Below are 16,676 nucleotides of genomic sequence, written 5' to 3' on the forward strand. Positions count from 1 at the left end.
CTAGCAACCATGCAAAAATTGGTTCATATCGGTCCATAAATTTTATAGCCCCCATATAAACCGATCCCCAGATTTGGCTTGCGGAGCCTCAAAGAGAAGCAAATTTCATCCGACCCGGCTGAAATTTGGTACATGGTGTTAGTATATGGTCAACCATGCAAAAATTGGTCCACATCAGTCCATAATCATATAGCCCCCATATAAACCCATCCCGAGATTTGGTTTTGGAGTCTCTTGGAGAAGCAAAATTCATCTGATCTGGTTGAAATTTGGTATGTGGTGTTAGTATATGATATTTAATAACCATGCCAAAAGTGGTCCACATCAGTCCATAATCATATATAGCCCCCATATAAACTGATCCCGAGATTTGGTTTTGGAGCCTCTTGGAGGAGCAATTTTCATTCGAGTAAGTTGAAATTTGGTACATTGTGCTAGTATATGGCCGTTAACAACCATGCCTAACTAGGTCCATATCGGTCTATAGTTATATATAGCCCTCAGATAAATCGGTCCCCAATCACACAAAAATTGGTCCATATCAAGTTCAAAATTGTTGCCCCCATATAAGCGACCCCCATATTTCAATTCTGGCTCTCCACGTACCGTGCAAAAGTCCATATCGATTCGTAATTATTTGTAGACTTTTTGTCTAATATATACCACGAATGGACTAACTCACAATTAAGAAAACGATGTTAAGATGTTTTAAGATACCTTGCCATCGGTAAGTATTACCACAACGCAAGTAATTTTATTGTGGATAACAGTCTTTCGCAGAAGTTTCTACGCAATCTATGGTGGAGGGTACATAAGATTCGGCCTGGTCGAACGTACGGCCGTATATGTTATACGTGTTTTTTTTTTTTGTTTTGTTACATATATTTCAGATATGTTCGGAAGATTCCGAAAAGAACCGTGCTTGATATAAACGAAATGGACTATGTTTTTTGATCAAACTTTATTTTTTTATTGCAAAAATAAATGTTTTGAAACAAGACTTTTTTTGTTTTTGGTGATAGAGGTGGGTATTAAGTTCGAGTTTAGAAGATAAAATCGTCATTTTTTCACGATTACTTTTCTTTAACAATCCAATTTAAGGAATACAAACTTGATGACAATTTGCTTTGGGCTATTCCCCATCAAGTTATAAAGGGTGATACGGTCAAAATTTGGTCAAGGGAAAACGCGTGTAAATCGGTGAAATCGTTTATTTAAAAAATCAAATTAAATTTCTTTTTCAAGTTCAATTAGTATAAAATTCAGGAAAAATATTCAGTTAGGCTTTCGCTTTTCCAAATCCAAATTGCCGGGCCTCACGCTTGACACCTGCCATCAGATTTTGTACAGCCACCTTGTCCACCTTCTTCGCCGCAGAAAGCCAGTTTGCCTTGAACTGCTGCTCGTCCTTAGCAGTTTTTTGGTCTTCTTTAGGTTTCGCTTGACAATAGCCCAGTATTTCTCAATTGGGCGGAGCTCTGGCGTGTTGGGAGGATTCTTGTCCTTGGGAACCACCTGCACGTTGTTGGCGGCGTACCACTCCATGGCCTTTTTACCGTAATGGCAAGATGCCAAATCCGGCCAAAACAGTACGGAACAACCGTGTTCCTTCTGGAAAGGCAGTAGACGTTTATTCAAACACTCCTTCACGTATATTTCTTGGATGACAGTCCCGGAAGCTATGAAAATGCTGCTTTTCAAGCTACAGGTACAGATGGCTTGCCAAACCAGATATTTCTTTGCGAACTTTGACAGTTTTATGTGCTTGAAAATATATGCTACCTTTCCCCTTCCTTTTGCCGTATAAAACTCTTGTCCCGGAAGCTGCTTGTAGTCGGCTTTGACGTAGGTTTCATCGTCCATTACCACGCAGTCAAACTTCGTCAGCATCGTCGTGTACAGCCTCCGGGATCGCGCTTTGGCCGTCGTATTTTGTTTATCATCGCGATTTGGAGTCACTACCTTCTTGTAAGTCGATAGTCCGGCTCATTTTTTGGCTCGATGCACGGTTGTAGACGATACACCCAGCTTATTTGTGGCATCTCGGAGAGAGAGGTTAGGGTTTCCCTTGAAACTACCGGCAACTCTCTTTGTCGTCTCAGCGGCTTCCGGTTTTCGATTTCCCCCGGACCCAGACTTCCTGGCTGTCGACAAACGTTCCCCAAAAAATTTAATTACATTTGTAACGGTTGATTTGGCCAGCTTTGCGTGCGAGTAGCTCGAATTTTCGCGATGCGCCAGCAAAATGTTGATACGCTGCTCTTCTTGCTTGGACGGCATTTTGACAACTGAAGAGTGAATTCCAAAATCAAAATAGGAGCAACATTCTACACACACACACACCTTCAAAATGAGGGGTGTTCAAAATTGAAAGAAATACGTCAAGTTTATATTGACCAAATTTTGACCGTATCACCCTTTAATAAAATTTGCAACAAATGTGTATAATTTTATGTCTTTTTTACAGATTTAGTTTTCACCTTAGCGGCTAAACTCGAACTTAATACCTACCTTAAAAATTTTAAATTTTTGAAGAAATTCAAAAAAATCCAACAAAAGAAACGTAAATGTTTTCCAGTCGTTGTTATTTTTTTTCTTCGCGTGTATATTATAGTCGGCCCGCCCGATATTTGGTTTAAAGACATGAACTCAAAGTAAAACAAAAACTTTACCCAAACGAAGTACAAAATTTTACTAAATTCGAATTTCTCACAAAACAACACTGAAAAAAAGAATTTTATTTTCTGAGTAACGAATTTTCGGACAATCGATGTTTTCTTTTGACGCCAAAATATTTGATTTGAAAGAAACTAAAAAAGTTTAGAGACATAAATTGCATAGTTTGTTTGCTTTAAGAGATAAGAAACGGTAATATTGTTTGTTTAAAATTTCGTTCCAGAAAAAATTATTGTTTCTTTGGATGTAATTGTCAAACTTGTTTCCGCTTTGAACTTTCGAAAAATATTGTTTACTAGCGTAACCCGGCCCGCTTCGCTGCGCCTTCCGAAGCGTATTTGGAGGAACATTATGCGTTAACTTAGTCAACTATATCCTTCGTGCTGAAAACAAATTCGAAAAGATTTGAATTCTTTTAAACAAATCGGACTACTTGATTTTTCGTTTATAGGTACAAATACGGCGGGAGAGGGTGTACCCTTTCCTCCAAATATTTTTAATAATGTTCTGTATTCAAGTAGTTGGACAATCTTCTATATTTCTTGTGAATTTTAAGTGTGGTTTGTCAAGGAAAGGTATCCTTTTCCTCAACAAATCTGAAAATTAAGCACTATATTATCCAATAAATCGGAAAAAGCAAACGTAGTAAAAAATTTTACCACATTAACATTTGCTAAAATGTTGGAAAATGATGTACCCTCTACGTTGGCTACCAATTTCATGTAAATTTAAGTTCTTTACTTAAAAGAAGTCTGGCAGAAGCCTGTGCAAAAATCATAAAATTATGTACCGAGTTCCCATTTATGAACAACCCTCTACTTTCAATTTAAGAAAAAAAAAAAAAACGGACAGAAGGGCACCCTCTCCCCACCTTCGCACCACTCCGACCTGATATCGGACTATCACGTACCCTATATTAATTTCGCAACTACTCAATGGTCCCTATAAATTCTATCGAAGTAAATCGACAAAGTTTATTTAAATTTTCCCTTCCCCAACCAGATATCGAAAAATCATATACCAATTTCAAAATCATGTATAAATTTAATCACCTCCTCCCACGTTCCCTGTAAATTTCAAGTAGATCGGCGATGTTTAAATTTTGCTCTATTGTTTTAAAGGGACGTCACTTTCCCCGATACAATATCGACAAACACCGTAGTGAATAGCACCCCTAACCTTCCCAGAAAATTCTTCAAACTTTCCTTCAAGTGTGGGGCAAGGAAGGTTGCCTCTTCGTTCATAACGTTCCCCCACTGCTTTTGTAAATTTCAAGAAAACTTAATTTTTTTTGCAGTTTTAGAGGAGGACCTCCTCCCCGACCAAATATCGAAAAGTGATCTTTTGTATCTTTTGTAAACGTCCCAACAAATGTCAAACAAATTATAAGCCTAAAGGGGCGGCCTCTCTTCCGTCCAAATATCACAAAATCAGGTATCAACTATTAATATCGTAACCTCTCCCCAGTCCTCAAGTAACTCGGTAAAGTTTAATTGTTTCTCTGTATGTACTTAAGAGAAGCGGATGTCTCCCTATGCCCTTTTATTTTTATTAAAAAATCAGGAACCTGGTATAAATTTCATAACCCGTTTTTTCCGTAAAATTTCAGTCGGGGGAGTTTAGTTTTGTTTGTACTTTCAAAAAAAAAAAATCGGCAAAGGGGAGGTCCCCCTCCCCGACCAAATACCGAAAAATAATGTAGCGGATTTTTGTCTACATGCCAACCCCAACATTCAATGAAAATTTCAAGCAAATCGCATAAGTTTGTTCCAAGTTTCAAAAAGTAGGGCAAGGGGGAGGTCCCCCTCCCGATCCACATATGCAATCATCAGGTACCCCATATTAATTCCATAACCTCACTACATGTTTTCTGTAAATCTCAGATAATTTAGAGAATTTTAGTTTTTTCACAGTACTTTAAAAAAGTCGAACAAAGGGGAGGCCCCCTCCGCCGCCAAATATCGAAATAAAAAGTAGCGGATCTTTGTCTAGATGCCAACACCAATCTTCAATGAAAATTTCAAGCAAATCGGTCAACTTTGGTCTAATTTTCAAAAAGTTGGACAAAGGGGAGGTTCCTCTCCGCGACCATATGTCAAAAAATGAGGTACCCTATTTTCAGCACATGAGTGCCCCCCACGATCTCTGAAAGTTTCAAGTAAATCGGTTCAGCCGTTTTCGCGCCAACCCGGAACATACAAATAAACAAACAAACAAACAAACAAATAAACAAACATAATTTGAATTTTATATATATAGAAGATAGAAGATAGAAGATATACATCAATGTTTTTTTTTTTTTTTAATTTGACCTACATGTTTAACTAATTTTTTAAGTCTCCAATGTTAATATATTTGAGTTACAATTGTCTCAAATAAAACTACATTTTTGTTATGCCGATTTCATTATTTTTTTCTTGGATGCTGTGGCAATATTTAGACGACTTACAAGTAGTTGAGCAAAAATGTATTCCATGTACTTCGTTTCGTAGAATTATTTATGGAATAAAAGCAAAACTTTATTCCAGTAATTGCAGAAATTTAATTCACAAATTTAGTTAAACAAATCAATTGGACGTGAACAAATCCTCTACTCTAATTCAGTTTGGGCATTTTACTCAAAACATCCACCAACGCAATTCTCGCAAGCGGATATTGTGGAAAACTTTTCTTACACGGCTACAGATATTCATGAATTTTTAAATAATTTTTCTTACGATGCATAAGGCGTCACTAAATAAAACCAAGAAAAAATGTGTACTCTAGAGTCTTGCGGTACTGGCTGTCTGTCTGTCTGTCTGGCATGGCTTTTCGTGCCTTATCTTCATATTCAAAAATCTTCTTAAATTTGTTTGTCATTTGATGTTTACTTAAGGAACCTTACCTGCTCAGTTCTGCTCTATAGCATGAGAAAAATAATTCCATCGAAAACTTCTCCTGCTCTTCATCCATCAGCGATCCCTTGATAAAATTCACTATGACATTAGAGGGAGGAAAAGTTGAATTATTATTAAAAGAATTTGAATTAATTTTCATTTGAAGAATACTTGTTTGTTCACATTCAAAGTTATGGGAATAAATTATGGAAAAATCTTAAAGATATTTGAACTTTCTGCTGTTAAAGAATGACAGTTTTATAACATAGACAAACATGTAACAATGTTATTTTTTAGTTGTTTTTCAGTAAATAGCCCATGAAAATATTACTACGGCTAATATATAAAATTAACATGGAAATATTTGCGAAATGTAAATTGGGCTAGTAGTCACGTAAAATTTCAATAAATATTATGTAAGCGAAAAAAACGACGATTTGACTATGTAAACATATGACATATTTATTTGGAAAAATCGAAAATAAATTCAATCTATTTTGTAGATTGTGAACTTTTAAAATATTTAATATAATTCAAAATGGCACTATGGTTTGGATTTTATCGATAATATCGCAGATTATCAAATTTTTATATGAATACGACAAAGACAAGTACACGCAAAAAAATAATTATTTTATCCCAAACGAAATTTCAGACAAAGTTCGTTTCTCATTTGCTTTTCGCTGTAAGGAAGTTTCTTTGGAAGAAACGTATATATTTTTGTGATAAACGTTTATTCTTTTCCAGAATGTAAAAATAATTTCATAAAGAATAACTTAAAAAACAAAATTTATTGTCTACTTGCATTTTCCTCACATCTTTCTCATTTCCACGTGGTTTTTTAGTTCTTACCATCTTTTTCTGTAATATAAACAATGTAAAAGAAATTATTCGATTTTATAATTTTTTAAATTTTACCTTTCGCCTGGACGGAGAATCGAACCGCGGACCATGCAATTTGTAAGCCAATACACAATCCACTGAGCTATGCAGCTATAATTGTCATCAATAGACAATTATCCATATAAGTTATATTTATATAGCATAGCTTGCGGCGCCCACGAGCCGATTAAACAAACTTTAGTTAACAGAAACATACATTTAGTTTGTCACCATGGAGCAGTGGTTGCTACGTCCGCCTTGCATGCCAAGGGGCGTGAATTCGTAACCTTCTTCGACCAAACACCAAAAAGTTTTTTTTTTCCAGATATGTTCGGAAGATTCCAAAAACAAAAAGTTCAACATTACATAATACTATATTACATTTTTGTTGGTTCAAAAATAATTTGAATTTGATAGACTTCTACAAAATCTATAGACTCAAAATTTAAGACTCAAAATTGAAGCAAAAGTTTTTTTTATGATTTATCGCTCGATATATATGCATTAGAAGTTTAGGAAAATTAGAGTAATTTTTACAACTTTTCGACTAAGCAGTGGCGATTTTACAAGGAAAATGTTAGTATTTTGACCATTTTTGTCGAAATCAGAAAGACATATATATGGGAGCTATATCTAAATCTGAACCGATTTCAACCAAATTTGGCACGCATAGCTACAATGCTAATTCTACTCCCTGTGCTAAATTTCAATTAAATCGGAGTAAAATATTGGTCACTGTGGCCATATGAGTACAAATCGGGCGAAAGCTATATATGGGAGATATATCTAAATCTTAACCGATTTCAACAAAATTTGGCACGCGTAGCAACAATGCTAATTCTACTCCCTGTGCAAAATTTCAACTAAATCGGAGTTAAAAATTGGCCTCTGTGGTCATATGAGTGTAAATCGGGCGAAAGCTATATATGGAAGATATATCTAAATCTGAACCGATTTCAACCAAATTTGGCACGCGTAGCAACAATGCTAATTCTACTCCCTGTGCGAAATTTCAACTAAATCGGACCAAAAAAATTGCCTCTGTTGTCATATGAGTGTAAATCGGGCGAACGATATATATGGGAGCTATATCAAAATCTGAACCGATTTCAATAAAATTTGGCACACTTGACGACACTACTAATTGTACTCTTAGTGCCAAATTTCAACCAAATTGAGGTAAAACTCTGGCTTCTGGGACCGTATTAGTCCATATCGGGCGAAAGATATATATGGGAGCTATATCTAAATATGAACCGATTTCTTCCAAAATCAATAGGGATCTATTCTGAGCAAAAACACATAGTTGTGCCAAATTTGAAGTCGATTGGACTAAAACTGCGACCTAGATTTTGATTACAAAAATGTGTTCACGGACATGGCTATATCGAATCAGGAGCCCACCCAGAGCATTTTTGCCAAAGACACCATGTGTCTATCTCGTCTCCTTCTGGGTGTTGCAAACAAATGCACTAACTTATAATACCCTGTTCCACAGTGTGGAGCAGGGTATAATAAATTTTTGACAAAATTTTCTATAGAAATAAAATTTTGGTTGATTATTTTTGGGGATCGCCTATATATAACTATAGACCGATATGGACCAATTTTGGCATGGTTGTTAGCGGCCATATACTAGCGCAATGTATCAAATTTCACCACGTACCAAATTTACCATATACACGCAGAGAAGAAACATGATTGTCACAATCATATTCGAAGAGCAAAATAATATGATAGGAGCTATTTTTGCGGAGACCATGTAACATTTTAAACTGCAACCATGTTGGCTCAGTGAACATGGTTCTAAGAAAAATATAATTGTCCTCATCTAAAATGTTATTATATTGATAAAAAGAATTTTGTTTGAATGAAAAGACAATGGTCACTATTTAAAATGTTATGGTATTCATTAAAAATGTTTTTCTCCTAGTTAAAAGAACATGGTCAGAACCTAAAATATTTTGATCTTTATGAAAAAACTTTTTTCATCGTCGAAAAAAGGACGCCACTTGAGAAAAGAAAACACAAAATTAACTTTATTTGTTTGTTTTTATTATACCCTGCTCCACACTGTGGAACAGGGTATTATAAGTTAGTGCATATGTTTGCAACACCCAGAAGGAGACGAGATAGACACATGGTGTCTTTGGCAAAAATGCTCAGGGTGGGCTCTTGAGTCGATATAGCGATGTCCGTCTGTCCGTCTGTCCGTCTGTCCGTGAACACATTTTTGTAATCAAAGCCTAGGTCGCAGTTTTAGTCCAATCGACTTCAAATTTGGCACAAGTATGTGTTTTAGCTCAGAATAGATCCCTATTGATTTTGGAAGAAATCGGTTCAGATTTAGATATAGCTCCCATATATATATCTCGCCCGATATGGACTTATATGGACCCAGAAGCCAGAGTTTTACCCTAATTTACTTAAAATTTTGTACAAGAAGAACAATTAGTACTATAGTCAAGTGTGCCAAATTTTATTGAAATCGGTTCAGATTTAGATATAGCTCCCATATATATCTTTTGCCCGATATGGACTAATACGGCCCCAGAAGCCAGAGTTTTACCCCAATTTGGTTGAAATTTTGCACAGGGAGTAGAATTAGCATTGTAGCTATGTGTGCCAAATTTGGTTGAAATCGGTTCAGATTTAGATATAGCTCCCATATATAGATTTCGCCCGATTTACACTCATATGACCACAGAGGCTAATTTTTTGCTCCGATTTAGTTGAAATTTGGCACAGGGAGTAGAATTAGCATTGTAGCTATGCGTGCCAAATTTGGTTGAAATCGGTTCAGATTTAGATATAGCTCCCATATATAGCTTTCGCCCGCTTTGCACTCATATGACCGCAGAGGCCAATTTTTTGCTCCGATTTAGTTGAAATTTTGCACAGGGAGTAAAATTAGTATTATAGCTATGCGTGCCAAATTTGGTTAAAATCGGTTCAGATTTAGATATAGCTCCAATATATAGCTTTCGGCCGATTTACACTCATATGACCACAGAGGCAAATTTTTTGCTCCGATTTAGTTGAAATTGTGCACAGGGAGTAGAATTAGCATTGTTGCTATGCGTGCCAAATTTGGTTGAAATCGGTTCAGATTTAGATATAGCTCCCATATATATGTTTTTCTGATTTCGACAAAAATGGTCAAAATACCAACATTTTCCTTGTAAAATCGCCACTGGTTAGTCGAAAAGTTGTAAAAATGACTCTAATTTGCCAAAACTTTTAATACGTATATATCGAGCGATAAATCATAAATAAACTTTTGCGAAGTTTCCTTAAAATTGCTTCAGATTTAAACGTTTCCCATATTTTTTTTACGAACATTGTGTTCCACCCTAGTGCATTAGCCGACTTAAATTTTGAGTCTATAGATTTTGTGGAAGTCTATGAAATTCTTCCAGATCGAGTGATATTTAAATGTATGTATTTGGGACAAACCTTTATATATAGCCCTCAACACATTTGACGGATGTGATATGGTATCGAAAATTTAGATCTACAAAGTGGAGCAGGGTATAATATAGTCGGCCCCGCCCGACTTTAGACTTTCCTTACTTGTTTATTTATAAACTAAGTCATTGTTTATGTGTATTTATAATGCCGTTCAAGCAAACATCATATATTTTTACACACTCTATTTTATTTCAATTTCAACAATAAGTAATTATTTCATATTTACATCGTGCCCATCAAATGTACAAACGCAGACATCATGTAACTGCAAATAAAAATAAATGATCCATATAGCAAAATTCATAAAAAAACAGGTACATTTACATTTCAATTACTCTTTCACTTTTTGTGTTCACATAAAACCACGTGCCACTTCTGAATAAATAAATTAACACAAAACACAGTAAATCCGTATTCTCCGTCCATTCCAAGAAACAATCAACACACTGACGCGTAAAATGAAAATCGTGTGTACCTGGTCAATGTTTTTATAAAATTCTTTTCGCTGCAAAAATGTTAAAAATTAAATGGTCACGAAAAAATGTAAATGGTCTTTATGGCTATATAATGGTTCTAGACATGTCTATACTTAACCTATAAAAATACTTTTTTCCCTGTAAAAAAGTAAAAAAAAAAATTGAATGGTCAGGTACATGATTTTCCCGACCATGCAATGGTCTCAAATTCTATAATTTTCTTTTTTCAGGGTATACCCCAGACACCTATTAAAAGTAGACAATTATTTAGAGACGTTAACACATAAAAACAAGTAAGGAAATTCTAAAGTCGGGCGGTGCCGACTATATTATACCATGCACCACTGTGTAGATCTAAATTTTCGATACCATATCACATCCGTCAAATGTGTTGGGGCCTATATATAAAGGTTTGTCCCACATACATACATTTAAATATCACTCGATCTGGACAGAATTTGATAGACTTCTACAAAATCTATAGACTCAAAATTTAAGTCGGCTAATGCACTAGGGAGGAACACAATGTTTGTAAAAAAATATGGGAAACGTTCAAATCTGAAGCAATTTTAAGGAAACATCGAAAAAATTTATTTATGATTTATCGCTGGATATATATGTATTTGAAGTTTAGGAAAATTAGAGTCATTTTTACAACTTTTCGACTAAGCAGTGGCGATTTTACAAGGAAAATGTTGGTATTTTGACCATTTTTGTCGAAATCAGAAAAACATATATATGGGAGCTATACCTAAATCTAAACCAATTTCAACCAAATTTGGCACGCATAGTTACAATGCTAATACTACTCCCTGTGCAAAATTTCAACTAAATCGGAGTTAAAAATTGGCCTCTGTGGTCATATGAGTGTAAATCGGGCGAAAGCTACATATGGGAGCTATATCTAAATCTGAAACGATTTCAACCAAATTTGGCACTCATAGCAACAATGCTAATTCTACTCCCTGTGCAAAATTTCAACTAAATCGGAGTTAAAAATTGGCCTCTGTGGTCATATGAGTGTAAATCGGGCGAAAGCTATATATGGGAGATATATCTAAATCTGAACCGATTTCAACCAAATTTGGCACGCATAGCTACAATGCTAATTCTACTCCCTGTGCAAAATTTCAACCAAATTGGGGTAAAACTCTGGCTTCTGGGACCGTATTAGTCCATATCGGGCGAATGATATATATGGGAGCTATATCTAAATCTGAACCGATTTCAATAAAATTTGGCACACTTGACTATAGTACTAATTGTTCTTCTTGTGCAAAATTTTAAGCAAATTAGAGTAAAACTCTGGCTTCTGGGGCCATATAAGTCCATATCGGGCGAATATATATATATATATATATATATATATATATATATATATATATATATATATATATATATATATATATAGGAGCTATATCTAAATCTGAACCGATGTATTCCCAAATCAATAGGGATCTATTCTGAGTCAAAACACATACTTGTGCCAAATTTGAAGTCGATTGGACTAAAACTGCGACCTAGACTTTGATTACAAAAATGTGTTCACGGGCAGACGGACATCGCTATATCGGCTCAAGAGCCCACCCTGATCATTTTTGCCAAAGACACCATGTGTCTATCTCGTCTCCTTCTGGGTGTTGCAAACATATGCACTAACTTATAATACCCTGTTCCACAGTGTGGAGCAGGGTATAAAAAATATGGGAAACACTTAAATCTGAAGCAATTTTAAGGAAACTTCGCGAAAGTTTATTTATGATTTATCGCTCGATATATATGTATTAGAAGTTTAGGAAAATTAGAGTCATTTTTACAACTTTTCGACTAAGCAGTGGCGATTTAACAAGGAAAATGTTGGTATTTTGACCATTTTTGTCGAAATCAGAAAAACATATATATGAGAGCTATATCCAAATCTGAACCGATTTCAATCAAATTTGGCACACATGACTATACTACCAATTGTACTCCTTGTGCAAAATTTCAAGCTAATCGGGATAAAACTCTGGCTTCTGGGTCCATATAAGTGCATATTGGGCGAAAGATATATATGGGACCTATATCTAAATCTGAATCGATTTCAACCAAATTTGGTGCGCATAGCTACAATGCTAAATCTACTCCCTGTGCGAAATTTCAACCAAATTGGGCCAAAACTTTGGCTTTTAGGACCATATTAGTCCATATCGGGCGAAATATATATGGGAGCTAGATCTAAATCTGAACCGATTTCAATCAAATTTTGCACACTTGACTATACGACCAAGTGTTATGTTTGTACAAAATTTCAAGCAAATCGGTATAAAACTCTGGCTGCTGGGTCCATATTAGTGCATATCAGGCGAAAGATATATATGGGAGCTATATCTAAATCTGAACCGATTTCTTCCAAAATCAATAGGGTTCTATTCTGACCCAAATTAGGAACATGTGCCAAATTTGAAGGCGATTGGACTTAAATTGCGACCTAGACTTTGATCACAAAAATGTGTTCACAGACAGACGGACGGACGGACGGACAGACGGACATGGTTATATCGACTCAGGGACCCACCCTGAGCATTATTGCCAAAGACACCATGTGTCTATCTCGTCTCCTTCTGGGTGTTACAAACATATGCACTAACTTATAATACCCTGTTACACAGTGTGGCGCAGGGTATAATTAATTTCTCATAACTGGGCATAAATTCCAAAAATGCTCGCAAGATGTTCGGATGTTCAGCATTGCATAGCACTTTATTACATTTCTACTACGAAAGCTCAAAGTGTGTCTCAGTTAAGACATAATGCGAGAAAGGAACAGTGCTTGATATAAAGGGAAACGTCTTTGCTATTCACGGACGAAAAAGACTATTTTTCATATGTTTGGGTGTAAAAATTACATGTTTGGAACTCAAAATTTTTAACACAATATTTTTAAGTGCAAGCATACATTGTTCATAAACTAGCATACCATGTTTTGGACATATTACAACACATTATGTTTAGGACATAAAATGTTTCTAAATATGATATGCTTGAATGCAAACATATATTAATTTAGAAATAGCCTATAAACATATACGTGTTTAGAAAGGGAGACCTGAAGAGTATGCTGCAACTAAAAGAATGGAAGTAACCAATTCGCGCTTTAAAAAAAAAATTCATTAAGGTGAAACATAATATGTTTGAACAATACAAATAATATTTTGTTTGGACCAATCCTGAAAATATATATGCTTGAAGCAAAATGTGTTTGGGGTATATGTTACAGAAGCGATTTTTTTTGAGGGTGTTGGAATAAAAAGTATATTTTTTTGCACAAATAAAAAGTTTGTAACAAAACATTTCGTTTTTGATTTGATTATAAGATATACATTTTTTTGATTGTAAGAGAGAAATTCACCACCTGTGATATTACCATACAGTGAACATTTGAATTCAACCTAAATTTTCGTGCATTTGTCTTCATGTGGTATAAAAGTTCTTTAAAAACGTAATAACGACAACTTAAATTTCTAAATTCAGGCTCGAATTGAAGTAGAAATTATGCTTGAAACATAGCCGTACAAGACGTCTTTAAAATAAAGTATTCAAAGATATCTTTGAACGCTTTATAGCTTTGTAGTAAAGATACAAAAATGCCACTAACTTAAAGTCGATTTCATTAATCTTGAAGAATTATTAAAGCCAAGTTGACCTTAGTCAAACGAAATTTCCTTTCATGATAACATACACCATAACGTGGTTTTGTCGTAGGCTGAGATAGACCAGTAGTTGTCCAGGATTACCTTTAAGGACCCACAAACCTTAAAATTAAAACACACGATTTCTGCCTTAATAGGTTGAACAGTACAGGTTTTATTGATGGTTATTTTATCGTATATACGTACAATAATAATTCGTTTTATAAGCTTGGAATTCAGGGATGTTGTAGATATTCGTTGCTGAGGCTCACTGTTGATTTGACGACCGTGAAGACGAACTAGGTTCGTTGATTTGGGTTTTATTGTTGTCGATTCGTTTAAAGGTTGTCGGCCACCGTTCGGTGATTCGGGCTTGTTGTTAACGATCTGTTCGGCTGTCGTTAACGATCCACTGAATCAGCGTTCGTGGACGATGCTTCGGTATTGGTAAGTCGGGATTGTCGTAGATGATTCGGCGTCGTTGACTAGTCGGTTGTTGATTAGGTTTTTGTGGTTCGTGGTTGTCGTTGGTTCGGGTATCGTGGTTGACGATTCGTTAACGATCCATTGACACAGCGTTCGGTAGTTAAGGATTGTCTTTGACGATTCGTTGTCGTTGACTGTTCGGTTGATAAGTCGGTTCGGAGATGCAGGCTTGTCTTCAACAATTTGTTTCGGTAGTTCATGTTTGTCGTTGAGGATTCGTGCTTGATTGTTGATTTGGTAACTCAGGGTTGTCGGTAATTCGGGGTTGTTGTTGACGGTGTCTTGATAGGGTGGTCGTTGATAGGTTGATTTCGTGATCGTTGCTTTCTCGATGATGAGCTGCTGGTGGTTCGTTGACTGTTGTTCGTTGATTGTAGTTCGTCGATCCGGTGCTCGTTGGCTGCTCGGTGATTCGTTGAAGCTTCGTTGTTCGGTTAGTAAACTAATACTAAGGAAAGATACACGAATGTAGAAGCAAGTTAATGGCCGAAGCGATCAGTGCGGAAGCAAGCGAATGCTGAAGCAAGCTAATTGCCGAAACAATTAGTGCGGAAGCAGAGCTAATTGCCTAAGCAATTAGTGCGGAAGCAAGCGAATGAGGAAGCAAGCTAATTGTCGAAACAATTAGTGCGGAAGCAAGCTAAAAGCCGAAGCAATTAGTGCGGAAGCAAGCTAATTGCCGAAACAATTAGTGCGGAAACAAGCTAATTGCCTAAGCAATTAGTGCGGAAGCAAGCTAGTTGCCGAAACAATTAGTGCGGAAGCAAGCGAATGCGGAAGCAAGCGAATGCGGAAGCAAGCTAATTGTCGAAACAATTAGTGCGGAAGCAAGCTAAAAGCCGAAGCAATTAGTGCGGGGGCAAGCGAATGCGGAAGCAAGCTAATTGCCGAAACAATTAGTGCGGAAGCAAGCTAAAAGCCGAAGCAATTAGTGCGGAAGCAAGCGAATGCGGAAGCAAGCTAATTGTCGAAACAATTAGTGCGGAAGCAAGCTAAAAGCCGAAGCAATTAGTGCGGAAGCAAGCTAATTGCCGAAACAATTAGTGCGGAAACAAGCTAATTGCCTAAGCAATTAGTGCGGAAGCAAGCTAGTTGCCGAAACAATTAGTGCGGAAGCAAGCGAATGCGGAAGCAAGCGAATGCGGAAGCAAGCTAATTGTCGAAACAATTAGTGCGGAAGCAAGCTAAAAGCCGAAGCAATTAGTGCGGGGGCAAGCGAATGCGGAAGCAAGCTAATTGCCGAAACAATTAGTGCGGAAGCAAGCTAAAAGCCGAAGCAATTAGTGCGGAAGCAAGCTAATTGTCGAAACAATTAGTGCGGAAGCAAGCTAAAAGCCGAAGCAATTAGTGCGGAAGCAAGCGAATGCGGAAGCAAGCGAATGCGGAAGCAAGCTAAAAGCCGAAGCAATTAGTGCGGGGGCAAGCGAATGCGGAAGCAAGCTAATTGCCGAAACAATTAGTGCGGAAGCAAGCTAAAAGCCGAAGCAATTAGTGCGGAAGCAAGCGAATGCGGAAGCAAGCTAATTGTCGAAACAATTAGTGCGGAAGCAAGCTAAAAGCCGAAGCAATTAGTGCGGAAGCAAGCGAATGCGAAAGCAAGCGAATGCGAAAGCAAGCTAATTGTCGAAACAATTAGTGCGGAAGCAAGCTAAAAGCCGAAGCAATTAGTGCGGAAGCAAGCTAGTTGCCGAAACAATTAGTGCGGAAGCAAGCGAATGCGGAAGCAAGCTAATTGCCGAAACAATTAGTGCGGAAGCAAGCTAAAAGCCGAAGCAATTAGTGCGGAAGCAAGCGAATGCGGAAGCAAGCTAATTGCCGAAACAATTAGTGCGGAAGCAAGCTAAAAGCCGAAGCAATCAGTGCGGAAGCAAGCGAATGCGTAAGGGGGTGAACTCCTTTTGATTAGACGGATCTATGCCAATTGACTTGTCCGTCTGTTGGAATTCTCCCTACTCACTAAAAAGGCTGCCCATATAAGTGGGGGTCACAATGAAGTGAATGAGAATTATCTCCATAGCGACCAAAAAATAATAAAAAATATTCTAGTCAGATGTCATGTTACCATGTAATTGGCATCACTCGGTAGTGAAAACATAATCGGCATTGAGTGATAATGGGCTATAGTGGTAGGCACAGTG

The 16,676-nt window shown here is 36.6% G+C and overlaps 1 protein-coding gene across 6 annotated transcripts in view; it reads left to right on the forward strand.

The window, feature by feature from the left end:
- The window catches only part of Mp (collagen XV/XVIII-type protein multiplexin), a 1,363,033-nt gene that overhangs the window by 1,217,673 nt on the left and 128,684 nt on the right, over positions 1-16,676 (forward strand). The gene's annotated exons all lie outside the window — the stretch shown is intronic.

Source organism: Haematobia irritans, chromosome 4 (assembly GCF_050003625.1).
Source record: "Haematobia irritans isolate KBUSLIRL chromosome 4, ASM5000362v1, whole genome shotgun sequence".
Classification (NCBI taxonomy): Eukaryota; Metazoa; Arthropoda; class Insecta; order Diptera; family Muscidae; genus Haematobia; species Haematobia irritans.